The sequence below is a fragment of the Oratosquilla oratoria genome, chromosome 19, assembly GCF_046742065.1.
Source record: "Oratosquilla oratoria isolate Oo_2021 chromosome 19, ASM4674206v1, whole genome shotgun sequence".
NCBI lineage: Eukaryota > Metazoa > Arthropoda > Malacostraca > Stomatopoda > Squillidae > Oratosquilla > Oratosquilla oratoria.
The window spans coordinates 23,905,860-23,913,359 of NC_134795.1; the positions used below are offsets into that span (position 1 = coordinate 23,905,860).

The window sequence follows — 7,500 nt, forward strand, 5'->3', positions numbered from 1 at the left end:
CTTCCTCCTTTTCCTCCTACTGCTGCTTACCCTCCTCCTCCTCCTTCCTTCCTCCTCCTCCTCCTCCTCCTCCTCCTTCCTTCTTCCTCCTCCTCCTTCCTTCCTCCTCCTTATTCTTTTTAAGCTTCTCCTACTTCTACTTCTCCAGTCTACTACTGAAGTGAAGAGGCGAAAGCAACGTTTCCTTGACCCCCCACTCGACTATTGTTTTTTGTTTGGTGAAGAAAGATTTTGTATAGCCTTAGAACGTATCAAAAGATCTCTTGTTAGTCCTGGTTTCCCATTCTCTTCACTTACAACTTTCTATTTCTTCATTTATTTATTTATTTATTCACTTACCTATTTACTTTATTTATTTATATATTTATTTCTATCTATTTACTTCTTTATTTATTTATTTATTTTATTTATTTATTTATTATCTATTTATTTTCATTTATTTGTATGTGTATTTATTCATTTATTGATTTATTTTATGAATAAAAATATGATTCATGAAAATCTATATGCTAGCCTTACCTCTCCCATCTTACCTTATGTATCACATTTCATCTTACAATCGTTTACCTAATTTTGCAATATACTTCTCACCCTTGAACCTGCCTTATTCCATGACTTTTACTAGAAATGAATAATAACGGGTGATCCTAGAAAATGGACAGTGAAGCTGCCCATTTTCAAAACTTCCATCAGGTGATACGTCCCTGATGGGCTGGTATTTGGAATGGGCCTAAGATCACTCTTTATCAATTTGAATTGTATTTCTTATTTTTTCCACACATGGAGAACGAACAACTTCTCCTCTCCTTACCATTTTAAGCTGGTCACAGAGAAACAGTCTCATACTGACACAAAAGTTTAAAAATTCTTCCCAGGGGAATCGGTGAAAGATTCAGAGGACCATTGCCAGCCACTGTGGTATTGCAGGTTTTCGACCTAGTGAAACTTGAGATAACAATTTGTTGACTGAATTTACCATGATTTTTAACATGTCTTTTACACTGTCTTAAGCTCTCTTAAGCTGTCTTTGATCATGTCTTTTGCCGTGCTTATCCTTAACCCTGTCTATCTCTCACCCTGTCTGTATCTATCCTTCCTCATCAACTATCTCCCACCCCATCTCTCACCCCATCACTTACCCCACCTCCCAACCCATTTCTTACCCCACCTCGGTGCATACCCGATGGTTTTCAGGTCACAAATTTCCTTCTTTTTGATTTCTCACACCCATTCTCCTCCCTCTCGTCCGAAAATATAATACCTCCCACACACGCACACATACACTTACACACACACACAAACACACACACGCATGCACACACACACACACACACACACACACACACACACACACACACACACACACACACACACACACACACACACACACACACACACACACACATAACAAATGTGTTTTGCTACATAGCTGAATTTTGTTGGTTTTATTTAGGTACGAAGATTATATACAACTTGGTCCTTGACCTTAAGCACTCCTCGTGCCCGGCCCCTCGGGACTGTCTCCTGCTAGGTTCGTGATCTCGGGCGGTCCTCCTACCAGGTTGGTGACCTCGGCAGTCCTATCTCGCGGCGGCGCAGCCGTCGTAATAAAGGGGGTTGGTGGGTTACCCTATTTGAGACGTGTTAGTTATCAATTATAGGCATGGGTGTTAGTTCTCTCATATAGCGGTTAGTTGTATGGTTGGTGGGCGTAGCTAGACATGGTGTATATGCATTGCGTTATGGTAATGTAATTGGGCTAGGTATAAGAAATAGTTTTAGGTCTTGCCAAAGACGAGTATCATGTTCATGTGTGTGGGTCACGCGTGTGGGTGGTGATGGTTAGTGACGGTCACACACACACACACACACACACACACACACACACACACACACACACACACACACACACACACACACACACACACACACTCACTCACTCACTCACTCACTCACTTCGCCTCTCTTTTCCCCCATGGAGCAGAACATCTCAAGAAATCCCTCTCATCGCTCTGAGAGTAATCAAGTGTGAATCCAAAATTGGCTTAACATCGGATCCGACGATGGGGAGGGGAGAGGGAAGGGGGGAGAGGGAAGGGGGGACGGGGGAAGGGGGAGGGGAGATGGGAGGGGGTGGAGGGGAATGGGGTGTGGAGAGGGGAAGTGGGAGAGGGAAGGGGAAAAGGAGAGGTAAAGGGGGAGGGGATAGGGAAGGGGGTAGGAGAGAGGGGAAGGGGGTAGGGGAGAGGCGGAAGGGGGTAGGGGAGAGGGGAAAGGATAGGGGAGAGGAGAAGGGGGTAGGGGAGAGGGGAAGGGATAGGGGGAGAAGGGACAGGATAGGGGAGAGGGGAAGGGGGTAGAGGAGAGGGGAAGGGATAGGGGGAGAGGGGAAGGTGGGAGTGGAGAAGGGGAGAGAGGAATGTGTGAGAGGGGAAGGGGGACAGGGAGAGGGAGAGGGAAAGGAAAGGGGAAGGAGGGAAGGGAAGAGGGGAGGGAGGGAGGGAGGAGGAGGGAGGGCAACTCGATTACCTTCGTTGGACCGTGGCGAATCTGACGGGTCGCACGTGTGTACTCAAAGGCGTAGCTTTTGGTTGAAGGAGGCGAGATGTCAAAGGTATTTTGAGGGCAGATGATGTCTTAAGCGATTGACGGTGGTCCTTGGTGGCCTCGAGGTCAGGTTTCGGTTTGGAGGGGAAGGAGGAGGACGAGGGGGTGAGAGGCGGGGAAACAAGGCGAAAGAGGAGAGGGAGAAACGGGAGAATAGGAAGAGGGAAGGAGGGAAGGGGGAAGGGGGAAGGGGGAAGGGGGAAGGGGAAAGGGGAAAGGGGGAAGGGGGAAGGGGGAAGGGGAAAGGGGGCAGGGGAAGAGGGGAAGGGGAAGAGGGAAGGGGAAGAGGGAAGAGGGAAGGGGGAAGGGAAAGGTGATGGGGAAAGGGGAAAAGGGGAAGGGAGAAAGGGGACAAAGGAAAATGGAGGATGAAGAAAGGGAAATGGGAGAAATGGGAGGAGAGACATGGGGGACAAGGAATGGATAAAATATGAAGGTAAAATAATAAGATGAAATACAGATGAATTAGAAATTAATCAAACAAGTAAATGTATGAATGAATAAACAAATGTAAATGAATCAATATAACCAAAGCAAAATAAACTAATAGTATAAAACAAATTAATAAAATAAAACAAAACAGAGCAAAATAAGACAGAACTAAATATGGTAGAAAAAATAATACACAAAATCCAAACAAGGTAGAGGAAAGTAAAATGAGACTATACGGAATAAAGTAAAATAGAATAAGAACGTTAAAATAAAACATAATATGATCAAACGAATTGAAATACATTTAGACTAAGTTAAATGAAATACAGATATAAATACAATAATGAAAATGAAAACGGGTGTGACAGTAAGGATGAACATATATAAGAGCAGGAATATAAAAAGGAAGGGGAAAATAATGATAATATTAACAATGATAATAATTGCGATGATACTGATTTATCTGTACGCCATCTATGCACCGAGACCTTTCCTCCCTTTATAAGAGAGGTAGTCATGTCCAAGACACATGTCTACTTTCACCAATTCAACTCCCATCCTTCACCCTATTTCCCCTTTCATCTTAGCTCCTCATGGATGACAAGTCATACCTGTACCCCACCCACTGCCCTGAGTCAGAAGCAATGTAGCAAGACCCAGTACATCCACAGCAAGGCCACTTCACTTAATCGGGGTCCCACCCCCTCTTCGTTTCCTCACATAGAAAAAGAGAAAACGGGGAGAAATTTCTTTGGGATTTGTCAAAATATCATTCACACATAAGCACTCCCTATCCCTTATCCCCTGCCCCTCCTTTCCTTACATAACAGTTTCATCAATACACAGTCATTCTCCACTCATAGCTCTCTCCTGTCTCCTCTCTTCCCTGCTCAACAGACATTCCCCTCTTTCTCGACGCCCCCTTCATCACATTCATCCATCTCATCCTCGGCCATACCCTTACGTTCATTCCTTCCACTTATGCTTTCCACACTTCTATAACTAATATTTCATCACTCATTCTTTCCATATGTCCAAATCATTCCAATAATCTTTCATCAACACTATCTGCCATTTCTTTTACCATTCCCCTCTCCTCCTCACCTCCTCGTTTCTCACTCTCTAACCATCAAACTTTCAATCTTCTCTTTGCATCAATTCACAAATGCAACTTCTCATAAAAAATTTAATCCCCAAAGCATTTACTTGATTCCCTCAGTCCACAATTTACCTCCACCTCCAATTCTCTCTTTTTTGCCACATGTGACTACAAATACTTAAAGCTATTCAGTTCCTCGAGTTTCTCTCCTTTAGACTTACTTCCAATTCACTGCCATTTTCTATCCTTGTACATATCACCTTGCTTTTACCCACATTTACCTTCAACATTCTCCTACTGCACACTATCCCAAACTCCGTCACTAACTCCTTTAATCCCTCCTCTGACCCTGCCACAAGAGCATTGTCATCAGCAAACAAAAAAATTTTCACCTCGCAGATTTATCAATTTTCTTTAACCATCTCCAATCCTTTTCCATTACCCTTGCCTTTACCTACCACACCATCCCATTCATGTACCGAATGAACAGCCATGGCGGTATAACACATCCCTGACTTAGTCCCACCTTTACCTCAAACCATTCACTTTCTCCATTTCCATTTTATCACAGGCTCTAATAATCTCGTAATTTTTACTGCTTCTGATAGCTTTCCCTCCATCCCATTTTTCTGCAAAAGCTCCCACAGTGCCTTCCTGTCTACCCTGCCATATGCATTTTCCAAATCCATAAAGACCCCCAAATATTCCTTACCTTTTTCCTAAAGATTTCTCATATCTCTCCTAACACAAAATTCTGATCTAGGCAAAGAGTACCTTTCCTAAACCCACACTGTTCCTCACCAAGTACTCCCTCTGTTCTTTTCCTAATCCTCTTAATCAAAACCCTCCCATACACCATCCCAACTACACTCAACAAACTGATTCCTCTGAAACTACTATACAGGCACTCCTCCAGTTCTCTGGTACTCTACCCTCCCTAAGACACACATCAAATAATCTTACTAGCCAGTCCACTATTACTGTACCTCCCTTCTTCAGACACTGTGCATGACACCCATCTAACCCAGGTGCCTTACCTATTCTCATCATTTTCAAAGCTATTTCTACCTCATCTTTTCATATTTTACCTCCATTTTTATCTCCCATCATCGCTATTTTCTTAATGCCTCCCACTGGTACCACCAACCCTTCCCCATCTTCCTTCACATTCAACAGCTCTCTAGATTACTCAGCCCATCTTCCCCTTACCGCCTACTCTTCTGTTAAAATCGGTTCATCCGAGCCTTTTCCCTTTTCTCCTCTACTTGACTCACGTCCTCTTCCTGTCTTGATTTCTCTTTAAAATATACGTTTTATTGTTTCATTTTTCTGTCATACTCCCCCCCCCCTCCATTTTACATCTGCTCTTCTTTTGGCCCCCTTACCTTTTGTTTTACTTCTCTCTTTTTTTTTTCTTTTTTTTTATACCTCTCAAATTTTCCCCTCTACTTCGCAACCAGTTCCTGAATGTTCTCTTCTTCCTTTCTTCTGCCTTCTTCACTTCATCATCCCACTACTCACTACCATTCCTTCTATTCTCTCCTATCCTCCTTGTACCATATACCATCTTTGAACATCTTGTCACTTCTCCCTTGAATAATTTTTCCTACAATACGGCTCATATCTATTTCATTATGACTACCATCAGCCAAGAGGAATTAATACTGTAGTTGAAATGTTGGACCAGTCTTGACTGATATTTAATATGTGAACACAGTAATACGTATTTCATTATGGTCTTTGCTAGACTACATGTTTTCAATGGGAAAAATGGGTTCACAGTCAAAGTTTAGAGAATTAACACATGTCACTCATATTAGTTTGTTCATTAAGGGAAGCTCTACACTGAACCGACAATCACCTCTTGCAGATGGAGGTAAAAAAAATACGAAGGTTTGAGAGGAACATCCTCCTAATACTCGATGTCAAAACCTTCAACTTATTCTCCATGTGAAGAAGTAGCTTTTAGAGAATGATAGTCGGTTTCCGGATCTGACCTAAGATATATTTTTATAAAATTCTTCGATTTCTTCCACTTCTTTACATAAGGAGAACTATCATCCGACGACTGTTCCCTTCCTACTATTATCATTAACGAGTGCATAGAAACAATCCAACAGTCACGCAACATTTACAACAATGCAGTGATCCTGTCCTGAAAGTTCCTTGGAATGGATCCGAGGACCATTTCCAGCTAGTTTATAAAACTTGTTGAATCAGTTATTACTTTTATTCTTTTTTTTTTAGGTGTGGTTTTCCCTTGGGTGAGGGTTATCAACTAAGAAAAAAAAATCCTCTTCTATGCATAATTCATTTGCCTTTAAACTTTCCTTGGCACTCTGTGATATTACCTATGAGGTAAGAGGCGCTGATGAACTTTTGGTATTAACAAAATTTTATTTTCCATGAAGTATTATACTTTAATACCGCGTCTTTCACCATTCCATTAAAAATTTCACACCATCTTAGCGTGATTTCAATTATATTTTCCGTGTGTTAGAACTTCCCAAGACTTTTTTTTTTTTTTTTCACTACAAGCTAATTTCTGATGTAGTCGTTCTTCAAGAACCTCATATTTTATATTCATTTTTGACTTTCTGGATTCTATTTTACATAAGAAAATCATAACAAATACCGACAAAATCATCATATTGCTACCCATTTTCAGGACTCGTCAGAAAGTGCAGCCCTGAGGAGATGACACTTAATCTTCGAACCAAACACAGGATATTTATGAACTTCAATTGTATTTCTTCCACTTGCTTATATAAGGAGAACTGATAACCGGCGACTGATTGCGTCCTCCTACTTCTATAAGGCAGATATTAAAAAGCCTTTTTAGAGGGAGATCTATAGGAGGGTCTGAGACCCATTGCCATCCACTGTGGGGCTGCGGGTTTCAGTCAGTAACACCCGGTGCAATAATCATCTTCGTTATCATCACTATAACTATCACCATCGTAATCATCATTATCACCATCACCATGATCACCATGATCATCATCACCATCACTATCATCAGTATCACCAGTATCTCCATTACTATCGTCGCCACCCACTTCATCCCCAACATTCAAATAATATGAAATGAAACCTGTAGAAATTCTTGGTTGTATTACACTCTAATGTGCCTCTAGGAAGATACAAAATTAAAAAATATAATATAACTTTTTCATAGTCAGGGCCTTCAAGGAATATCAAGAGAATAAAATTGCACTTTTTCAAAAGTCACCTTCATTACAACGAGATTTAAATTTTGTAGTTTGTTTCTCCGCATCAAGGCAAATCATAATAGAGTGAAAGGAATGTGCAATTTAGAGAATTACCAGCAACCAATAGAATGAGAATAAACGAAGAAATGG

General features: G+C 41.5%; 1 long non-coding RNA gene across 1 annotated transcript in view; it reads right to left on the reverse strand.

Annotated features, from left to right (window-relative positions):
* Nucleotides 1-7,500, reverse strand: part of LOC143035520 (uncharacterized) — a 405,305-nt gene that overhangs the window by 104,764 nt on the left and 293,041 nt on the right. The gene's annotated exons all lie outside the window — the stretch shown is intronic.